General features: G+C 38.1%; 1 long non-coding RNA gene across 3 annotated transcripts; it reads left to right on the forward strand.

Annotated features, from left to right (window-relative positions):
- Nucleotides 1-18,089: 18,089 nt before the first annotated feature.
- Nucleotides 18,090-22,585, forward strand: LOC122008564. Of its 3 annotated transcripts, XR_006119317.1 has the most exons (5): nt 18,090-18,179; nt 21,055-21,112; nt 21,365-21,473; nt 21,729-21,779; nt 22,191-22,585. It is a non-coding gene; the product is annotated as an uncharacterized LOC122008564 (long non-coding RNA). The 3 variants fall into 3 exon arrangements; XR_006119315.1 differs by lacking the exon at nt 21,365-21,473; XR_006119316.1 differs by lacking the exon at nt 18,090-18,179 and having other exon boundaries at nt 20,594-21,112.
- The last annotated feature ends 1,111 nt before the right edge of the window (nt 22,586-23,696 follow it).

The raw sequence follows: 23,696 nt of genomic DNA on the forward strand, positions 1-23,696 counted from the left end.
ATTGCATCAGGTGATGAGCTATAGATCATTTCACTAAGGTCCTTAAGGCAAGAGCTTTTGATGGGCATGTTGAAGGGTTGGGAATCAGATGTATGGCAGCTGATATGACAACTTAGTCTTTTAGTATAAGTGGGAGATTGTTAGAGTGTATACTAAAAGCCTAGCTTTTGGTATAAACATTTATCTAGAGATAAGAATCACATTGGTCAAATGTCTACATTTGTGATAAATGTAGTTGTTCAATTAATTTATATTGTAGATAACATAGTGTGTGGTGTCACACACAGAGGATCATGTTATCAGTACCTTATAAATTATAAACAGTAGCTCACGACCAAAATGGAAAGGAACAAACCATTAGAAGGTCGTAGTGTAATTAGGTATCAGTTTATCTTGACTGTATAATTACACTAGTACACTTAGAGTGTATTGAGTAGGACCATTTGAGGTCGTTTCTTTTATACTGATTTTATAAAGAAACAAAGACCTCGGTTATTATGGAAGTGTGTGCTCTTAATCCTGATATAATAACAAGCACATATATTTGATATTTATTTCTTTAATTTATCAATGAGTGAGATTTAGTTCGATGAATCAATAAACCCGATAAGTTGGGAAATGGTATCACTTATAGTGTGTGTTGTTGATTATAGAAGGAAACTGTGTCCTAGAGATACTAGGTTGATAATGTCCCCAAGAGGAGCTCATAAGGATTGTCATGTTAAACCCTGCAGGTGGACTTAGTCCGACATGACGATAAGGTTGAGTGGTACTACTCTTGGACTTAGATATTAATTAAATGAGTTGTCAGTAACTCACTTAATTAGTGGACATTCGATATCTTAAACATAGGGAGACTAACACACTCATAATAAGAAGGAGCCCAAAAATGTAATTTGGGATTGGTGCGGTAGTTCAATGATAGTTCTCTAGTGGAATGAATTATCATTGATAAAATTAAGTTGTGTGTTCGGGGCGAACACGGGATGCTTAATTTTATCGGGAGACCAAAACCAATTCCTCCTCTCGGTCCCTATCGTAGCCTCTTATTTATAGAGTTCTATACCCACCTATACCCACCTTCTAAACCTACCCAATAGGGGCCGGCCAAGCTAGCTTAGGAACAAGCTAGGGCCGGCCTAGGTATAAAATTGGGTGGCCGGCCCTAGCTTGAACCCAAGCTAGTAGGGCCGGCCAAAATAAATTAAAAAAGAAATTTAATTTTAATTTTTATTATTATGTGGAAGATATAATTTAAAGAGAATTAAAATTAAAATATCTCTCTTGTAATAGATCTACAAAAGATTAAAGAAAAAGATTAGATCTCTTTCCTTATTTGTAGATTGTAGAGATGTTTTATTTTCTCTTTAAATATTATCCACATGTTGATAAAATTAAAATTATAGAAATTTCCTTTTTATCAACCATGAAGGGATTTTGAAGAGAAATTAAATTTACAAGAACAAATAAGGAAATTTTTGTTGATTGGAAATTTTTTCTTCTCTTTAAATTGTGGCCGGCCATATGAATTTAATGGGGAGTTTTTATTTTATTAATTCCTCATTAATTCATATTAAGGAAAGCTATTGATATTATTTTTAATAAGTTTCCTTAATTGTCAAGGCCAAGGATTATAAAAGAGGGGGTTAAGGTGCCTTGAAGAGAGACAATATTTTTATTTTTCTCTCCCTCTTTTCTTCTTCTTGTGGCCGGCCCTAGCCTTTCTTCTTTCTTCTCTTTTGGTGGCCGAACCATACATCTCTTGGAGCTCTTGTTGGTGGCCGGACCTAGGAAGGAGAAGAAGAAGAGGAGGAAGCCTCATCTTGAAGATCCTTTGGAGCATTGGTGGTGATCAAGTTCTTCTTCCTTGGAGGTGGTTCTTCTTGTGGCCGAACCTTGCTTGGAGAAGAAGAAGGTGCGTGGTGGTTCTCATCTCGGAAGATCGTCGCCCACACGACGTCCGGGATAAGAAGAGGAATACGGTAGAAGATCAAGAGGTTTTTCTACAAGGTATAACTAGTAATTTCTATTTCCGCATCATGCTAGTTATTTTGGAAATAATACCAAATACAAGAGGCTTACGTTCTAGTGTTTCGAATATGGTTTTTCGAAGTTGTGTTCTTTTGTTTCTTTCTTTTCCTTGTGATTTGATTGTTCTCTTTGGTTAACCTAAAGTTATTTTAGGAAATTAAATATTAGCTTTCTATTAAAGGTTTTGTCTAGTCGGTGGTGGTTGCTCCCATATCCAAGAAGGCCATGTGCCTCGCCACGTCAGTACTGGGAACCTTTTATGGAAATTAATATTTAATGGAATTAATAACTTAAGGAGACTTGGGTCAAACATGTTAAGTTCCGCAGGAGATCCAAGTCAAAACCTAAAAGAACAAATAGATTAAGTTTTGGATCAAACGTGTAAAGTTCCGCAGGCGATCCAAAATTTAATTTAAAAGAACACATGGTAGCTAGGAAAAGGTTCAGACCTTTGTACAAAATTTTTGTACAGTGGAACCTATAGGTTTTCCGAGTAGCAACCAACAGACACATCCTTCTTAGCCTTTGGTTTGTATCCCAAACCTCTATGGCCATTGGATGGCTTTTGTACCCCTAAACCTAGGTTATGCTCATTTTGCCCTAATAGGATATTTTCCATCCTTTTTAGGGTCTTTTCCATTTTATCAAGTCTTGACCTCAAGACTTGATTTTCTATCACTAAGTCCTTAGTTTTAGGTTTTTCATTTGATCCATGAGCATTTTTGTTTCTAGGCTTGTATCTTACATCCTTAGGGTTATTGCCTAGGTTTTTACCTACATTCCTAGCCTTAGGGATAGTAGTTTTGGCATGTAGGGCCACATGCTTTTCCTTAAAGCCCTCATGTTTCCTAGTCTTATGGTAAATCGCATTAAAATGATAAAAATTTGACTTAGCATGCTTTTTACCATTTTGCAAGGGAATAGGCTCAATGAAAGTTACCTTCCTTTTTACCTTGGAGGTTCCCCCTTGACTAGTGCCTCCTTGAGCCTTGACCATCTTCTTCCCCTTGGGGCATTGACTTCGGTAATGCCCTTTTTGTTGACACAAAAAGCACACAATGTGCTCCTTGCTCTTCTTTGTCCCGGGGGTGGTCTCCTTGGGCTTCTCCTTGCCCTTTTGTGCCACTTGGCCCTTCTTCTTGGCCAAGTTGGGACACTTGCTCTTATAGTGCCCATGTTCCCTACACTCAAAACATATTATATGATTTTTATTATTAATTGAAATATTTATACCTTTGCTTGTAGGGGTGACATCTTTTTCTTTGGATCCGGAGGTAGAAGCTTCCTCTTTATCGGACCTTGATTCTCCTCCATTTGATTTTTCTTGACTTGTGGAGGTAGAATCTACTTCCTCCTCTTCGTCTCTTGACCCGGATGTAGAAGCTTCTCCTTCCTCTTGATCCGGCGTCACCAAGGATTGCTCCCCCTCAATCCTAGAGGTGGAGGCTTCACCATCTTGAATATGAAACAAGGAGTATGCTCCCTCCTTGTTCCCTTCGTTGCATTCCCTTGAGGATGAAGCTTCTTGGATTTCCTCTTCTTCGAAGGTTGAGCATCTATCAACCTCGGAATCCTCCTTTTGGTCTTGCTCCAAAGAGTCACCCTCTTTGGATTCTTCATGATCTTGTACAGTGGAGGGGATCTCTTCATGAAGCTTGGCCAATTTGCTCCAAAGCTCCTTGGCATCTTCGAATTCTCCAACTCGAGCCAAGATGTGGCTAGGCAATAAGTTGACCAGAAGCTTGGTCACTTTGTCATTTGCCTCGCCCCTTTAAATTTGCTCTGAGCTCCATCTGCTTTTCTTTAGAAGCTTGCCCTTGGAGTTCGTTGGAGCTTTGAAGCCTTCCATTAGAGCAAACCATTGCTCTATCTCCATCATAAGAAAGTTTTCGATTCTTGATCTCCAAGAATCGAAGCTTGCCGATGTGTATGGTGGAGCCACCCTTGTGTCAAATCCAAGTCCATCTTGGAATTGCATCTTGAAGTTGAGCTTGATAGAATCTTGAACTTGAAGAATTTGCTCCAACTTCTTCACCCTCTAGCTTTTCTTGATATGTTTGCCCCTTCCGGCGGTGATTCCGGTGAAGAGCAACCTTGCTCTGATACCACTTGTTAGGACCAAAAGTAGCTAGAGGGGGGGGGGTGAATAGCTCGTCGCGCTTGCTCGGTGCTCGGCGTTGCTTGTTCCTTCAACGATGTGCAGCGGAAAATACAGAAACAAACACACAACGCTAACACGGTTGGTTTTACTTGGTATCCACCTCACAAGAGGTGACTAATCCAAGGATCCACACCAACACACACACCCTCCACTAAATAAAACTCTCCTTTGTGATAACTACCAAGGGCGGAGAAGCCCTACAATACTCAATACAAGAAGAGAGGGAAAGGATACAAGAAATACAAGCTTACAAGCTTACAATGAGTACAAAACCCTAACCCTAGCTTCTCTTCTTGGCTTTGATCCGCCTCTTGACTTGGAGAGCTTCCAAGATTCTTCAAGAACTGGCGATCTGAGCTTTTGTGAGCGCTGTGGAGGAGTTGGCGAGAGCTCTTGAGTGAATCGGAGAAGAACTTGCCGCAGCCATCGAACGCCTGCAGCTATAAACAACGCCAACGGTCGGATCCCGATCGATTCGAATGTTCCCAATCGATCGGGGAGGCTTTGGATCGATCCACGGATCGATCCAGAGCGCCTATGTGCTCTGGAAACGCGCCTGGATCGATCCACGGATCGATCCAGCGCTTATCGCGCGAAGCAGCCGCGTCCCAATCGATCCATTGATCGATTGGGACCTCTGGATCGATCCACGGATCGATCCAGAAGCTCTCTGTTCGCTGGGACAGGTCTGGATCGATCCATGGATCGATCCAGCACTTGATTTTTGTCCAAAACCAAGTCCCAAACCTCCCAAACCAACATCCGGTCAACCTTGACCTGTTGGTATGTCATGCCTAGCATCTAGTCACTCCCTTGACCTGCTAGGACTCCCTTACCAAGTGTCCGGTCAATCCCTTTGACCCACTTGGACTTTTCTCTGTGCCAAGTATCCGGTCAATCCCTTTGACCTACTTGGACTTTTCTTTCATGCCAAGTATCCAGTCAATCCTTTGACCTACTTGGACTTCCCAGCACCAGATGTCCGATCATCCTTGATCCATCTGGATTTTCCCTTGCCTGGCTTCACTCACCAGGGCTTTCACCTAGCTTCACTCACTAGGGTTTTCCATCTGCCTAGCTTCACTCACTAGGGCTTTCACCTGGCTTCACTCACCAGGATTTCCATCTGCCTAGCTTCACTCACTAGAGCTTTCACCTGGCTTCACTCACCAGGATTTCCATCTGCCTAGCTTCACTCACTAGGACTTTCACCTGGCTTCACTCACCAGGATTTTCATCTGCCTAGCTTCACTCATCAGGACTTTTCTTCTGCCTGGCTTCACTCACCAGGACTTTCATTTTGCCTAACATCCCAGTTAGGACTTCCCAGTCAAGTATCCAGTCAACCTTGACCTACTTGACTCTTCTTCAATCAATATCTTATTGTCAAACATCTAAACCCAAACCAAGACTCAGCTTGGTTACCCAGGTCAACCTTGACCTGAGGGATATTGCACCAACAAAAACAATACCAAGGGACTCGAAGGTAAAAGATAAGGTTTCATCCTTGCAACTAAAGATCACATAGTAATATATGCCTTCACCTATGGTATTTTTTGTTAGACAATTTTGTTACCGGAGATAGAGGGGGAATTGCTGAATTGAAATTCAAATGCAACTTCAATTTATCTGTTGAGTGGTCTGAGTGGATAATTTCAGGCTACTAAGCAGGGATGAATGAGTTGCTTGGGTGACTGAATTGCCTTGAAGACTTGGCTGAGACTCGAGGCCGAGATGTCTGCCGAAACACAAGGCCGAGATGTCCACTAAAACACGAGGTCGAGATGTCTGCTAAGACCTAAGGCCAAGATGTCTGCCGAGACTTGAGGCCAAGATTCTGCTGAGATGACTATCGAGACCCAAGGCCGAGATGTCCATTGAGATGTCCACCGAGATACAAGGCTGAGATATCGAAAAAGAAGATATCTAGGCATGCATTTGATGCAGTTATCTTAAAACAGATTTGCCCCTCTCTGACAGTGCTTCGAGATTATGATGAATGTATGTTTACCAGGATACAACGAAGAAACTACGATTGCAATATAACACAAATTGTTCATGGCGAACTGAGAATGCACATGAGTGCTATCACCGAATAACTACCAATCAAAATGAATGGGCAAAGAAGAAAGATTGGTGGATGATTCTCTTTTTCTATTGCATTTATCTGCTCTCAAGGTCATGGTCTCCTCTTATAGGAGCTCTATGCTTTTTCTGCATTGAACGATTGAATAATGATCATTCATTGATTTCGGCCGCTTGGTCATCAATAGTGACCGTTTCAAATCGGGTGTTACAGATTCTCCATTAATCATGGATCTATGCATCCATTACATTTAAGCAGTAAATAAAAAAATTTGCAGCATGAGAAAGAACATCTCCCCATGCATTTGCTTACAGCATCAATGTATGTGATACAATATAAACCAACAAAATTATCTTGAAACTTCCAATATAGGACTAAAGTCTTATTCACAATGGAGCATCTTTCCTCTACATCACTTTTTCATTCACTTATATCTAACAATCCTCCATATGAATGAAAACATGATATGTGATAGAATTCAACAGTTGAGTCTAGTATAGGAAAGGTAGGTTTTACCCTATGAACATTCCCTTGCAAAAATTTGTTTGCTTACTAGCTAACAGTAGATACGATGTCTTTGAATTGTTCTGCCATTTGTATAAGGATTGGCATATCTCACCCATGACTCTTCCTAATACAACTCAGTGTTCATGAGTGTGTTCGTTCTTGGCCATAAACACGCTTGATTGTGTGAGAAGTTTTAAGAATTGTGCCTCCAATTTTTTTTCAAAGCAGCTCCACTTCTTTCTCACATAGGTGATTTTTGAAGAGTATTCCATATTACTCAACTAGATCATTAAAAGAACACAAGCCATGTGCTTAACATCTAGTCTTCACTAATCCATTGGATCATTCCCCTATAGTGAATAACATTGTCGGTGCAGTCAGGTTGTTTCATTGGACCTAGTTCTAGGAATTTCCAGTCTACATAGGTTGGGTTTCCTTTGCACAAATATTTCTCATTGGCATCAAGCCCATCTCTCACGATGAGTTTGTATCTAACTCTCGATTTAATCCTTTGGTTAGTAGATCTACTAGGTTATCCTTTAACTTCACATAATTAACAGTGATAACTCCGTTGAGAGTAATTGTTTAATAGTATTGTATATATGATGTATATGTTTAGACTTACCATTATACAGATGGCTCTGTACCTGACCAATTGTTGATTGACTATTGCAATATATACAAATTGATAGCATAGGTTTTGGCCATCCAAGAACATCAGCTAAGAATTGTCGTAACCTTTTAGCCTCTTCTCTATATCCGTCAAGAGCTACAAACTCATATTCCATTGTGGGTCTGGTTATTACAGTTTACTTAGAAGATTTCCAAGAAATAACTGCACATCCCAAAGTGAATACATATCCACTCATAAACTTCAAGTCTTTCATGCCAGATATCCAATTCGCATTGATATATTGTTCGATCATAGCAGGATATCTCATATAATACGGTCCATATTCATAAATATATTTCAAGTACCTTAGTACTTTTGTTATGCCTTTCCAATGCTCAACACCGGAATTACTCATGTGTTTGTTCAGTTTACTTACTGCGTAGGCTAAGTCTATTCATGTATAACTCATCAGGTACATTAGACTTCTAATTACTCAAGAGTATTCTATCTGAGAGATACTTTCTCTTCGATTCTTTGATAGATATTGACATGTATCTATCGGTATCCATGCCAATACAGTATTACCCGTGGTGAATTTTTCATGAATCTTGTTAACATAATAGAACTGACTAAGAACTAGTCTTTTTGCGATTCTAAAAATTTTGATTCGTAGAATCACATCAACTAAGTTTATCTCTTTCATATCAAATCTCAAGTTCAACATGTCTTTAATGGATTTGATTATCTTATCATTACTCCAATGATAAGTATGTCATCTATATATAGGCACAAGATGACATAGTCATTTTCTGTGACTTTCATAAGACACATTTATCACATTCGTTAATTTTGAATTCACTTTCCTTCATGACATTATCAAATTTATCATGTCACTGCTTTGATGCTTGTTTCAAGCGATATAACAACTTCACCAATCTATAAATTTTAATTTTCTTTCCTGACATAGAACTCAATGTAGATATTTTCTTCTAAATCCTTATTTAGAAAGGTTGTATTTACATTCATCTAATGTAAATACAACACTTCTTCTCCATGCCATCACACAAGGAACCACAATGACAACTTCATGCAGTGTTAGGAGAAGAGAACCTTAGTGACAAGCTTAGTCTTGAAGAGCTGGGAATGCCCAAGAAACCTCCCAAGCGAGCAAAGACCAATCAAGACTGTCAATGAATGAAAATATGGAATTCTTCAATCCAGAATCGCTGAACTTTGATTTAGGCTGTGGAAGATGGATTGTTGTCGGAGGAAGCTTAGTAACATTGGAAGAACGTCGCCTGCATTGCTGAGGTGAAGACGAACCACTAGATCAGAGGAATGCCTCCAATCTGCGATGGAACAGGGAATCATAGAAACGGAATTACCGTCGGGAAACCTCTTGCCGACGGCTCATGATGATCGGAAGCTGCTCGCCGGTGGCTGGAGACCTCAACACTGATGAAGTAGTGCTGGAATGCAGATATGGGAGACGGGATGGGGTTGTGCGATTGCGCGAAGAAGAAGATGACAAGGTGAATAGTAGCGCAAGCCACTGTTCACCATGTCAGAACCTGAGTTAAATACTGTGGTTTGGTTCGGTCCGACATAGTGGACTTGGGTTGGGTTCAAGTGAGATATTTGATGAGAAATTAGACTTAGGTTGAGTTCAATGGGTTGGAATTGAATTGAACACAACTAGAGTTTACGCTTCTTCATTTGGTTGAATAAACCAAGCCTCCCCTTGAATTGGTTTGCTTTCTCTTGAGTTGGCTTGACTCCACTTGAATTATGTATCAATTGAATGTCCTACAAGACCAAATTCAAATTAAGATAAATATATCATGAATTAAGAGGAAAAATACATTTAAACTCAAAATAATTCTTAATTTGTAAATATCTAAAATGCGGCAATTAGAAAATGCAATTAGCTTAAAATCACACAACATCAACCAAAAAGATGTGTCAAATAAATGAATTATCAGCGTGCACTACGGTTAATATCAATCAACAGCATTCACAGTGTGCATCGCATGTTGCGATTAAGAGCATGCGCTGTGATTAACAGCAATCGACAACATTCATAGCATGCACCACATAATGTGATTAAGAGCATTCGTAGCACATGCTGTGGTTAAGAGCAATCGACAACATTCATAGCACGCACCACATGTTGCGATTAAGAGCATTCTTAGTGTGCAGCGCATGTTCTGGTTAAGAGCATTCGACAACATTCACAGGGCACGTCGCATGATGTGATTAAGAGTATTCGCAGCACGCGACACACGCTATGGTTACGATCATTGAAATACCACATATAGATACCACACACAAATTATAATACCATATATAGTACCACACACAAATTATAATACCACATACATATACCATATACAATTATAATACCACACACACACAATTATAAAATCAAAACTCAAAAAAATTATAATATCACATTCAACCATAAAAATCACACTTAAATAAAAAAAAATCCAAACTAGTAATAAAAAAATTCACATAGTAACCTAATTTTTTTTCCTACAAGAGAGTATATGATTTTAAAATAAGTAAAATCTATATCAATCATACAAAACTATAAGCTTAGATAATTGCATCCTCGAAAAAAGAATTTCATCATTTGGTTGAATTAGGTCTGATACAAAACAATTCATGATTTGCAACGAATTTTTATGTCAAATTCATTACAAAAATTTTCTAGGACAAACTAGCGAAGAAATTAGTCTCGTTGCTAATAGCTTGTTGCAAATTTTTTGTGATGGAAAAACAAATTTCGTCCCAAATTTAGCAACAAATAATAACTTTATCGCAAAATTCGTCCCTAATCAAGGACAATTAATGTGTTTTCATGTTGATAAGGAAAATCCTTGACCAATGACGACGTTGATTAGGTACAAAAGGTGGTTTTCACAATCACAGATCTACAATTCTTATCATATACATATATAATACATGTAAACTCAATCCACACAATCCATACAAAGATACATATCAACCACAACAAAGATTCATACAAAATCCATACAATCCAAGTATTGCTACTCATCACAAAGATCAAATCCACATAACATCAATTTACATAATAGTGGCTACAAACTTGCCTCTAAACTTAAGCTTCAATCCCCTGCTTTAATGACTTTGAAAATGGCTAAACCAACAACATACTTGCCTCCGTAAGATGTTGGTGTTTAATTGTTCGACACACAACGAAAGTTGTGAAAAAATAGATTAAATGGATTTTTAATTTTTTTCACAATAAAACAGTTTTGTTTAGATCGAACAAATGATCTTGTTTAATTATAATTTTTTTTACAAATTCTCTTATAATTCAATGTGAAAACATTATAATATTTTATCTACAATTCTACAAAAGAGATTAGAATAATTACTGGATATCTTTTGGATCTTGAGTTTGTGTCTAAGATTCGTAGGTCGCTGAAATTCTTTCAATATCATGATCTTCCTCACCAATTCTTTGAATCAATCGATAAACAAAACTATGAGCTAACTCTCCTAATTTTTCTCACAAATCAACTATAGAATTTTTCACAAAATTTCTTATCGAGAGAGAGAGAGAGTGAGAGAGAGAGAGTAATGGTACTTTAAGTTGGTTTGGTGACCATTGATCCATAATTTTAAGTTCTAATAAATTTAGATAAAATTAATTAAAGTTCTTTAATTAATCATCTAATTTATTAACTCCATGATTATTCTACTAAAATTCAGAATTGAACTCTTGAGAATTATGGAGCGTATTTACTGAAAAGATTTGAATAGTCCATTGATATAATCATTATATGTTGATCAACTCTTCGTTTATGGTTCACAAATAGAGTTGGGTAATGTCCCCTCGGGACAGTTTAGTGGCTAGCACATGAGGTGTTGCCACCATGAGGTCTGGGGTTCGAATCTCGGTAAAGCAAAGATAAATGTCTCCCTTATGTGTTAGTCACTATTCCAAAGAATAGTAGCTGCCTGTGATTTACCTCATCCATGTTTACCTTGGGATGGGTTGGCAGGGCCGCTGGGGGTGAGCGTATTCGCCTTTTGCCACCACAAATAAAATTGGGTAAAATTACTATTTTACCTCTATTTGTATCTAAAACCTCATGTACAATTGAATCTCCAGTGAATAGTTAATTCATAATCTAATTATAAATTAGAACGCTCAAATTGTTCAGTGATAGAATCAACACTCAAGAAAACTATTTTGGTATCCTTTCAGAAGTTACAGATTTTGTATCTATAAATCATATTTCCTGCTGAATATATAACCGAGTCTCCAAAATGTAAGTGTTATGCCTATTATTAAAATAAGGTTTAACAAATAAATTAAGAGACTTGCTAATACAAACAAGGAGTCTATGACTACTCAGAATTTAGATTGATCTACATATGATCATCTAAGTGATGTTGATTCGAGTTTTTGTAATGGTACATTAAAAATAGACTCTTAAACCACATCGGGTTCTTGTCATATATAATCATATTGTATAAAATGCCTTTGCTTAATGTCACTACACTGACTATCTGGATAAGACTATCATAGTCATAATCTCAATAAATTGCATTAATAATTACCAATTAAAGATCCATACTTAATCAATTATGAACATTTTAAATATATTATCTATGATTTTAAACCTCTTGTATATAACAATCTTATATACTAAAATCATAGTTAAAATGGCATATTATGAATTATATATATATATATATATATATATATATATATATATATATATATATATATATAATTCATAATATGTTATTTTAACTATGATTTTAGTATATATATATATATTCTTTTTTATATAAGTAAGCATAAAACAATCAAACAAATAAAATAAATACTTTTTTTATTTGATTAAGCAATTAATAATAAATATCTATTTTATGGGCATATTCCTAACATAAGAATTTTCCACTAAGGGTGAGCAAAAAGTCGGTTAAATCGAATTAACCGACTGAACTGACCTAAATTACAAATTCGGTTCGGTTAATTCAGAAATTTGATTTTTTTTTTTTTAAATATCGGCTATTTACGTTTAATCAGTTCAGTTTCATTTTTAAAAATCCAAAATCGATTCTATTGAATTGAATTGGAGTTTAAAAAATAAAATCCCTAATTCCTTCACAATCTCACTCGTCAGCCTCCTCTCTCCCAACTCGCTCTCGCCGAAGCCCCTCCCTCTCCCATCCTTACTCTCTCTGAAGCCCCTCACTCCCCTCTTGTTGCTCTCACCATTGGTGAGACCGTCGCCGGTAGCCTCTCCCTCACGGCCAGCGAGCGACCAACACTCTAGAAGAAAGATGGGATTGTGCTTGCTTGTTTCAGGGTTCCAAAGAGTTGGGATCAGTCGGAAGGGATTATGAGGGAATGTTGGTTGAGAAGAAGACTGCAAGAGCTTAGTGGTAACGACCGAGCGGAAGCGATGTCTTTATTTGGTACTTTGTCCACTTTCTCTTCAAGCTTCCTCTTCAAGGAGGAGTTTGGAGTGTCCTCTTGAAAAGAGTTTTGAATTTTCTCTTTAAAGAGCAAACTTCCTCAAGAGCTCTGAATTTCCTCTTAGAAAATAGTTCAAACTCCGAGTTCTGAATTTCCTCTTTAAACAGTCTTGGAAAAAAATGTGAATGGAAAGTGGTGGAGTGGATGAAGGAGGCTTCATTGTGCATAGGACTTTAATCCCACATTGGAAGTTTCAAGGCTTAATGGTTGGTTTATATTGTTTCTCAAGCATGTATATTGTGAACAAATGCTTGAGTAGAAGCTTTTTCTTGTGTGTGGGTGCGCAAGGGGATGTAGATCCAGGGCCTGGATTGCATCGAACCAAGTTGGCTTGTGTGCGAGCACACCCAAACAAATTAACTGACATTTTTGCCACCTAAATTATTCTTTTTGCCTTAACGCTTAAATAAGAAATGCACATTAATATAATGCATGTGACGTTTCTTTAGCAACTAAAAAGTAACCTTATGCAAAGCATCCTATAAAATGCCTTGAGCATGAGAGGAAAATGAATAAGGAGAAAACGAAAAATACTCCATCCACCTTCCCCCCTCTCTCTTCCTCTCTGTTGGGCATCTCTCGCTTGGCAGAATACTGGTGATAGCATTCGGGTATTTTTTAGTTCACCGTGACCACCTGTGCTTGGTGGAGATTGTGGTTTACCCGTTGTATCCTGGGAAATGGACAACCCACAAAAACATCAAAGCATCGTGGAGGCGGGACGAATCTATTTTAAGGAATCTGTGTTAAACGCAGACCTCGACTCCTCAATTCCTGTGCACTCTACACGAGCACTCTATTTGGAATCCCGACTACTCAGCGGACATTTGATCGACTTGGCTACGTGCTTCCCTACTCGGTTGACTTGTTTCCCTGACTCGGCCACTTGGCAGTTGGACTCAGTCACTAGGTACTCAGGATTCTTGACAGCGGACTCACCAAAAAGGACTCGGCCCTCAGCCGACAGCTTGAAATTATCAGTTCAAGTCTCTCAACAGATAAGTTTAAATTTAGTTTATAAATTCAGTGTTTTCCCAAAATCTCCGACAACTTCTTTTGTAACAATCTTAAAACAGAAGGCCCCCTCCACCCGGATTGGAACTGTGCCAATCAACCATGGGGAAAGGCCAGAGAAGTTCACTGGAGTGAACTTCAAGAGGTGGCAGCAGAAGATGCTCTTCTACTTGACCACACTCAATCTGGCTCGGTTCTTGACCGACGACCCTCCCAAGCATGTTGAAGATGCTAATGCGCAGATCAGTGCAGTGGAGGCATAGACTCATTCTGAGTTTCTTTGCCGAAACTACATCCTCAACTTCCTTACCGACTCGTTGTACGTTGTGTATAGCATGAAGAGAACGGCTAAGGAGCGCGTGGGACTCCGTGGATAAGAAGTACAAAACGGAGGATGCAGGGGCCAAGAAGTTCATCGTGGGTCTATTCCAGGATTACAAGATGGTTGACTCCAAGACAATGATCAGCCAAGTCTAGGAGCTTCAGGTGATCTTACACGAGATCCACTCAGAAGGGATGACTCTAAGTGAAACCTTCCAGGTGGCTGCTATCATTGAGAAGCTGCCTCCCAACTAGAAGAACTTCAAGAACTACTTGAAGTACAAGCGAAAGGAGATGAATATGGAAGAACTCATTGTTAGACTTCATATCGAAGAAGACAACAAGAGTTCAGAGAGAAAGTTGTTCTCTCCGGCTACTGTGAAAGCCAACATGGTCGAGCACGCTCAAAGCTCGAAACGGAAGAACCCCAAATCTTTCAAAATGGGATCTAGAGGAGGCATCAACAAGAAGAAGTTCTCTGGGAAGTGCTTCAACTATGACCGAGTGGGTTACAACTCTTCGGAGTGCAGGAAGCCGAAAAAGAAGAAGGAGGCCAACCTGAACGAGGGACCAGAAATGAACAACCTCTGCGCTGTAGTCTCTGAGCTGAACATGATCGGTTCAAATCCGCGACAATGGTGGATCGATACTAGAGCCACTAGACATGTATGTTGCAATAAGGAGTTGCTCCACAACTTTGAAGAAGCCACTGGAGACAAGCTGTTCATGGGGAACTCAACAACCTCGGACATCTTGGACCAAGGAAAGGTGGTGCTGAAGATGACCTAGGGCAAGGATCTTACTCTGAACAATGTGTTGTATGTTCCAGAGATTCGGAAGAATCTAGTATTCGGATCACTGCTAAGTAAACATGACTTTCGCATTATATTTGAGTCAGACATAGTTGTATTGTCCAAGAATGGAATATTTGTAGGAAGGGGCTATGTATTTGATGGGCTATTCAAGCTCAATGTAATGACCATTAGACCCAAGATAAATAAAAATGAAAGCTCTTCCACTTATATGCTTGAATCTTCGTGTTTATGGCATGGTAGACTAGGATATGTTAACTACGAAGTATCGCATAGATTAATAAACATGCAAAGCATACCTACATTCCACCTTGACCCAAAATACAACTGTGAGATTTGTGTTGAAGGTAAAATAACAAGGATATCCTTTCAACATATTGAAAGAAGCAACAAACCACTCGGGCTAATTCACACTGACGTGTGCGACCTCAAAGGTACACCAACACATGGTGGGAATAAATACTTTATCACTTTTGTAGATGATAACACAAAATATTGTTATGTGTATCTTCTCAAAAGTAAGGCTAAAGCTATAGAGAAATTTGCTCTCTATAAAAATGAGGTTGAAAACCAACTTAATAGAAAGATTAAGGTAGTTCACAGTGACCGAGGCGGTGAATATGTATCACCGTTCGCTGAGTTGTGTGCTGAACATGAGATCATACACGAAATTATAGCTCCTTATACTCCTCGACAAAATGGAGTTGCTGAGTGAAAGAGTCGAACTCTAAAGGAGATGATGAACGCTCTTCTATTGAGCTCTGGGCTGCCAGAGTTCATGTGGGTGGGGGGGGGGGGGGGGGGCTGTGTTAATAGCTAATTACCTTTTAAATAAGGTGCCCCGGAAGAAAATAGATAAGAGCCCTTATGAGTTATGGAATGGAAGATAACCGTCTTAAAAATATTAACGAATGTGGGGGTGTCTTGCCAAAGTGTTGGTGCCTGATCCAAAAAGGATTAAGATAGGACCAAAGACTGTTAATTGTATATTTATTGAATATGCACACAACAACACTACGTATCGATTTTGTGTGTATGAGTCACACATACTGGAGATACATAAGAACTCGATAATATAATCCAGAAATGCCTCGTTCTTTGAGCATGTATTTTCGTATAAGACCCGAGAGGATGCTAGCTCCTCAAAACGAGTAAATGAAACACAAGGCAAAGAAGAAGATGATGAACCAGTCGAGGGTGAGTTGAGACGGAGTAAAAGAGCTTGGATAGAAAAATCCTACAGATAAGATTTTATCACTTTCATGTTGGAAAGTGAGCCCCAGTGTTTCTCAGAGGCAGTAAGCTCATCTGATGGACCTCACTGGAGAGAGACAATTGCATCTGAGATAGAGTCTATCTTACAAAATCACACTTTGGAACTTACGGATCTTCCTCCGGGAAGTAAACCACTAGGTTGCAAGTGGATCTTTAAGAAGAAAATGAAGTCAAATGACACAATTGATAAGTACAAGGCCAGATTAGTTATCAAAGGCTACCGATAATAACATCCATTAGAGTGTTGTTGGCTATTGCCGCTCTATAGAATTTGAAAATACATCAAATGGATGTAAAAACAGCTTTTCTAAATGGGATTTAGAAGAGAAAATCTATATGGAGCAACTTGAGGGGTTTTCTATGGCAGGATAGAAAAACAAGGTTTGTAGATTGGTGAAGTCATTATATGGCTTGAAACAAGTACCAAAGCAGTGGCATGAGAAATTTGATAATGCCATGAAGAAATGTGGATTCAAGATTAATGAATGTGATAAATGTGTCTACATGAAAGCCACAAAGAATGACTATGTCATCTTGTGTCTATATGTAGATGACATACTTATCATTGAGAGTAATGATAAGATAATCAAATCCACTAAAGATATGTTGAACTCAAGATTTGACATGAAAGACATGGGCCTAGCTGATGTGATTCTAGGAATCAAAATCTTAGAATGATAGAAGGACTTGTTCTTAATCAGTCTCTTTACGTGGACAAGATTCTTGAGAAATTTATCAAGGGTGATACTGCGTTGACACGAACGCCGATAGATATAAGTAAATATCTATCAAAAAATCGAGGTGAAAGTATCTCTCAAATAGAGTATTCTCGAGTGATTGAAAGTCTGATGTACTTGATCAGTTGTACACGACCAGATTTGACCTACGCAGTAAGCAAACTGAGTGGATACATGAGTAATTTCGGTATTGAACACTGAAAAAGGATAACAAGAGTACTGAGGTACTTGAGATATACTCATGCATATAGACTGCACTATACAAGATATCCTGCTGTAATCGAAGGATATAACGATGCTAGTTGGATATCTGACATAAAAGACTCTAAGTCTACGAGTGGGCACTACAAGAAAATTGAGCTTTTACAACACTTAAAAGACAACGCTTTTTTTAAAAAGCGTTGTCATTTTTTTTTAACAACGCTTTTAGTGAAAAGCGTTGTCTATTTCTTTATTTTCTTACTAATAGACAACATTTTTTTAAAAATCGTTATCTTTTAGTGATTTTTATGGGTCAACGACAACACTTCTTGAAAAGCGTTGTCTATTATTATTTTTTTAGTGTTGTCTATTGTTAAGTTCTTATCTAAATTAAATCTAAAATAATACAAACCGTTGGATCAAGTAAGGGGGTGAAAAACCCCTAGGTTTCACTCACTCACTTTTTAAAATCAAATCGATGAAGTTCACTCGTCGCACCTCTCCGCTTCCCTTCCTCCGTTGGCCGCTTAATCCTTCTCCGAACCATCCAAATCCTCGTCGGGGGCAGCGATCGATCGATTCATGGGCGGATTCGGGAGAAAGGCGTACGAGTTCCTCTCCGAGCTCGGTCTCGGCCCCCGCAACCCCGGATGCTTCGTGAACGGCGCCTAGAGAGGCAGTGGCCCTGTCGTCGGCTCCCGCAACCCCACCAACAACCAGGCGAGTACCTTCTCCCCTTCGATGAGAAAGGGGGTTCCTTTTTCCCGATTGATCTTATTTGTTCATGTGATTTGGGGGTACTTAATTCAGGTTATTGCGGAGGTGATGGAGGCGTCCATTGAGGATTATAAGGAGGGTCTGGGGGCTTGCGCTAATGCTGCTAAGATCTAGATGCAGGTTAGGGGCCTTCTAGTAAAGGAAGAACTAGATTTAGCTTCTTACTTGCATGAGAGACGAGATCGGTTAAAAGCTGCGATTTTTGGAGTTTTTTTAATCATATTAAAATGGTTGTGGTTAGAGAGATAGCTGCGGCTAGATATTTCGGCTTGCTTATTGTTATGCACTTTTTGTAGTTACAAATCCCTCAGACAAAGATTTTATTAATTTTTATTGGTACTTAGGACTTGTTAAGACACTGTTCACGCACTCGAATTCACTGTTCATCTCGGGTATGATTTTTAGCCATCTAATTTAGCCGTTAAGACGTGATAAATTGTGTAGGTTTACTGTCACATGTAATTGTTTGCAGATGGTATTTACTTTTTATCAATCTATTATGGCACTAGTCTGAGTTCTCATTTCTTAGCTTGTTTTTTCTGTTTTGAGCTGAAGCGTTTGATTTATAATGTTTAACCAAATTCCAGCACCTAAAAGAGGAGAGATTGTTAGACAGATTGGCGAAGCACTAAGAACAAAGTTGTACTACATTGGTAGACTTTGTTAGTTAGAACCCTAGAGTCAATCATTTGATGATTGTATTATGGACTTGTTGTATCATATTCTTATATAAATAAAGGCATGTGTTTTGGTTATTATACTTATTTGTATTGGTGCCAAATAAACTAAGTATAATAGCGTCCTTAAGTAGAAGGTTCTCACCTATATCAATCGGTTAGTTGAACCGATAGTGAGATGATATAGGGAACACTACTCTTAATCATTCCTAGTCGAGTATTAACATTCAGGGACAATGTTAATGCAATAAGACTAGCATGTAGCTCAACTCGATGACTTGATCTCACAAGTCATGGATATAGAGATATCAAGTTGACACATGGGTATGTATTGGAGAATGTATACTGAATGACCCACCATGAGAAAGTATCATGGATCGTTATATGAGTGTCATATACTTTCTCATGTGGCTATTAGTATGACTACTAGTCCTTAGACCTGAAGTCACCATGGTTCCCTACATAAGAAGTTATGTACTTTGGTTTCGTCAAACGTCACCCGTAACTGGGTGGACTATAAAGGAGATTATTGGGTATGTAACGAATTATGCAGAGGGATGTGAGTGATGTAGATGGGATCTATCCCTCCTATATGACGGGAGAGACATCGGTATTCTTGATAGAGTGAGACCACGAAGTGCATGACCATGCCCAAATGAGTCAATATAAGATATTGAGCTCATTTGTTTTAGTGAGTCTAACTTGGAGTTCAAGATTTAGATTGATCAGAGGATGACACGGTCTATGCCTCACATTGATTAATCTAGATGTCTAGGATAGAAGGGCACTTGCCATATATTGTGAGGAGTCACAATTAGTAGTCACAAGGTGATGTTGGATCTCAACAGTCTTGTAACTTGGGTAGTAATGATGTATTGCTAGATACCGCTCATTACTTATGGTCCTAAATGGGTTTAGGGGCATTGCCAATGTTACAAGAACATATTGGGTCACACACAAAGAACAAGTGGATGGAGATTAGGTTCATATGATGAACCAAGAGGATTAGATTCATGTGATGAATCAAATTGGATTAAGAGTAATCCTAATTGGGCTAATTGAGTTGGACTCAAGTTGATTCATGTGTTCAATGAGTCTAATTTAGATTATGACTCATTGAATCAATTTAATTAAATAAATTAGATTCATTATATTAAATTGGCTTGAATTAAATGGTTGGATTAGATCAACCATGAGAGAGATTAAGTCAAGTTTGACTTGACTTGAGAGGAAGATGAAGAGTCAAGTTTGACTTGACTATTTGCCACATCATTAGTGATTTGGCATTAGGAGGACTAATGATGATATGCCACATCATCAAAGTGTGCCACCTCATGGGGGTTACAAATCTATTATCTTTAATGAACACATTTAATTAGAATGGGGTTTACCTTTTTGGTTTTGACTGAGAATGAATTTTTCATTCACTCACATTCACATCATCTTCTTCCTCAAGCTCTCTTTTTGCTCCTTCTCTTCTCTTGGTCGTGGGTTTCAAGCAAGGGAGAAGAAAGGAGAGTGAATCTAATCCAAGAAGAAAGGTTAGTGAAAGTCACATAGAGATTTTAGAGGAGCGTGTTCTCTTCTTTTCCTTTCTTCTTCTTCCAATCCCATCCGAGAGCATCAAGAAGTGCTAGCACACTTGTGGTGCTCTCTTCTCCATCCTTGTGTGTTAGAGAACACATCTTGTTCGTGTGGATACTTCTAGAGAGTTGTCTACTTTGACAACTAGAGATCCGACATCTCCTTGGATAAGCGGGACTCGCGAAGGGCACGCATCGAAGGTATAAGATTTTCTCCATGTAGATCTAAATGTAGATCTAGGTAAACTCATACTCGTAGTTTTTCGAAAATTTTTCTTTGCACGGATCCGTTGGCTAGGGAGTTTCGGGGTTTTCGCGATGCGAAAAAGCGATTTTCGCGGTCCGAAAAACCCAACAGACTTGTCTCCCTTGAGATGGGGAAGATACTTCCTAAAGGGATCGGGGAAGTTCAAGTAAGGCATATTCTGTTACTATACTATTTTCCTCATGTGTCGCAGAGTTCTAACATAGTTGCCACATGGATTTATAGTATCATCATCAGCTCTAACTGCATCATTGTATGCTAACAAGCATGTTGTACTCCTTGCCGAGAACTAGTTGACAATTGCCACTCTTTTGAATACTCATTATACTGATCTCTCATATGTTAGGGAAACTAAGCATTGGCCTCCGAGCTTAATCAATTCCTTGTAGCATTTCATCACACTTTCCTAACAAGCTCTAATATCTTGCTTGGTTGATAAATGGTGATGCATTAAGTCTTTTTCAATGCAGATGTTAATGGGTCAGAAACAAATTTTGTGTATCACTTCTAAAGGGCATCATATCACAGGTAAATTCTAAAGGATACGTTTGATATGCTTGTTTAAGTTGATTACATATGATTTGTCTTCTTCATTGCAAGTAACTTTTATGTGAGATATAAATTTTCAGTAATATATATATATATATTCTACATTGATGATAACACACATGCCAAACATACAATTTTTACTTTAAGCCTCTTCTCAAGTGCAACGAGAAAGCCACATATAAACATAGCTAAGTGATGCTCAAAATTGCTTGCATGATGCTCTTTGAGGAGACATTGATAAGAGAAGAGGAGGAAGAAGCACTACTTGATCAAAATATGGAGGATTAAGATGTAGAATATAGAAAAATAAAAGTCCATGGCTGCATATATCAAGAGAGAGGTCCGTCATCATTTATCTTCATTCTCTTAGAAAATTGCATGGGTCTAATAACTTTTCTTTTTTGTTAAAATTTGTTTGAAAGCGGAGAGTTCTTAAATAAATCTAATAACTTTGAGTGATTGGTAAGGATGTTGGATATGTATCTATGAGAAAAAAGAGTTCTTTAATGAATCCAAACTTACGTGTTGCTCAAGTATTTTTACCTTAAGCTTTTTGATCTTTCACCGATCTATGTTTGTTTTCTTTGATACACAGGTTTGTTCTACCTTGGTGCAACTTATAGAAGTTCGACCATCATTCCTAGAGGTATGTAAAAAAAATTATTTGGTTTTTAGGTAAATTTGTTCATATTTCTATTGATTGCCCATATTGGTTGTGTGCTTTTGCCATTCTATCTTAGACGAACATCACAATGGGAAGATGTTGTGGAATTCTAAAATAGTAGCATCAACATTTCTGCTAGCACAACCATGACATGGTAGCACATAGTGAAATGTGGATGTTGATTATATAAGATATTGTACATTAAGCCATGAATTTGTTCTCCTTTTTTGGTTTATTAGTTATGTTGTTTGTTGATTTAATGGTAAGTAAATTGTCTTGATTCCTACTTCAGAATCTTAGAGTTTATATAATCCACTAGAGATATTGTTGTTGTTCTATTTTTGTGGGTCATCAAGGCTAACTTATACTTTGTCTTGAATTTTTCATGTGTAGTGCCTTTTCAGATATTTTGAAGGTGAATGGAGGTATTAAAAAACTCGAGCCAAATAACTCGGGTATGGATGATTACAGGAGCAACAACTACATGCTATGTGGCACTGCATCCGAACCTCATGGGTGTGACTGGGAAGTACTTCGACGAAGAACTATCAAGAAGACTTTGAGATTTAAGTGAAAAGATGGTTAAAGTCAATGAGTAAAGAACATTCAAGTCAAGAGGATAAGTAGCATCTATAAAGATCCTTTAAGTTCATGCAATAAGATGTAGATGATAGAAGTAGTTTTCAGTGTCTCCTAATTAAAATTTCTTTGTATGCAAGTAATTATGCTTGTTATAAAGTGTATGGATGATAATTTATATATTTATCTTAGTTGTTTATTTAATAATATGTCGATGATTGAAGTAGATTCATTTTCATTTATCTTTTATTTGTCTTTGGTATTAAAAGATAATAGTTTAAAACCTCTTGGATAATGTTTTTTTATGTGTTGTGAAACTGTTGTCTTTGCTAAAGAGGACAACGCTTTTTATACGTTGTCTTTAAAAAAGACAACGCTTTTTATGCATTGTCTTTGTAAAAAATAACAACGCTTTTAAATAGTTGCAAAAGCGTTGTCTTTTCTACAAATGACAACGCTTTGAAAGCGTTGTCTTTGAGTAGACTTTTAACAACAGTGCTTTTAACAACGCTTTTTCAAGCACATAGACAACGCTTTTAAAGCGTTGTCTATTAGCTTTTTTCTTATAGTGGGATATGTATTCACTCTGGGAGGTGCAGCCATTTCTTGGAAATCTTCTAAGCAAATGGTAATAGCCCGATTCACGATGGAATCTAAGTTTGTAGCTCTTGACAAATGCAGTGAAAAGGTTGAATGCATAAGATAATTCTTAGAAGATATTCCGAGATGGCCGAAACCTGTGCTAGCAATTTGCATGTATTGCGATAATCAATCAGCAATTGGTCGAGCACAGAGTCATCTGTATAATGGTAAGTCTAGACATATACGTCGTAAACATAATACCATTAGACAACTACTCTCAACAGGAGTTATCGCTATTGACTATGTGAAGTCAAAGGATAACCTTACGGATCCACTAACCAAAGGGTTAAACAGAGAGTTAGTTACAAACTCATCACGTGGAATGAGCTTGATGTCGTTGTCAGCGATCAGTGCATAGGATACCCAACCTATGCTGACTGGAGATCTCAAGAAATAGGTTCAAAGGGACAACTAATTTGCATTGACTAGACACACTGTAGGAGGTACCCCAATAAAACAGTGACTAAATCAGGGTAAGTCAATGGGCTTTTAATGATCAAGAAGAGTAGATGGTTACTCTCGAGGGATCACCTATGTGAGAAAGAAGTAGGGTCGCTTCGAAGAGAATTGGAGACACAATTCTTAGAGTTATTCACAAAACCAGGCGTGTTCATGGCCAAGAACGGACACACTCATGAGAACTAAGATATATCAGGGAGAGTCATGGGTGAGATATAT

Source organism: Zingiber officinale, chromosome 8A (assembly GCF_018446385.1).
Source record: "Zingiber officinale cultivar Zhangliang chromosome 8A, Zo_v1.1, whole genome shotgun sequence".
Lineage (NCBI taxonomy): Eukaryota > Viridiplantae > Streptophyta > Magnoliopsida > Zingiberales > Zingiberaceae > Zingiber > Zingiber officinale.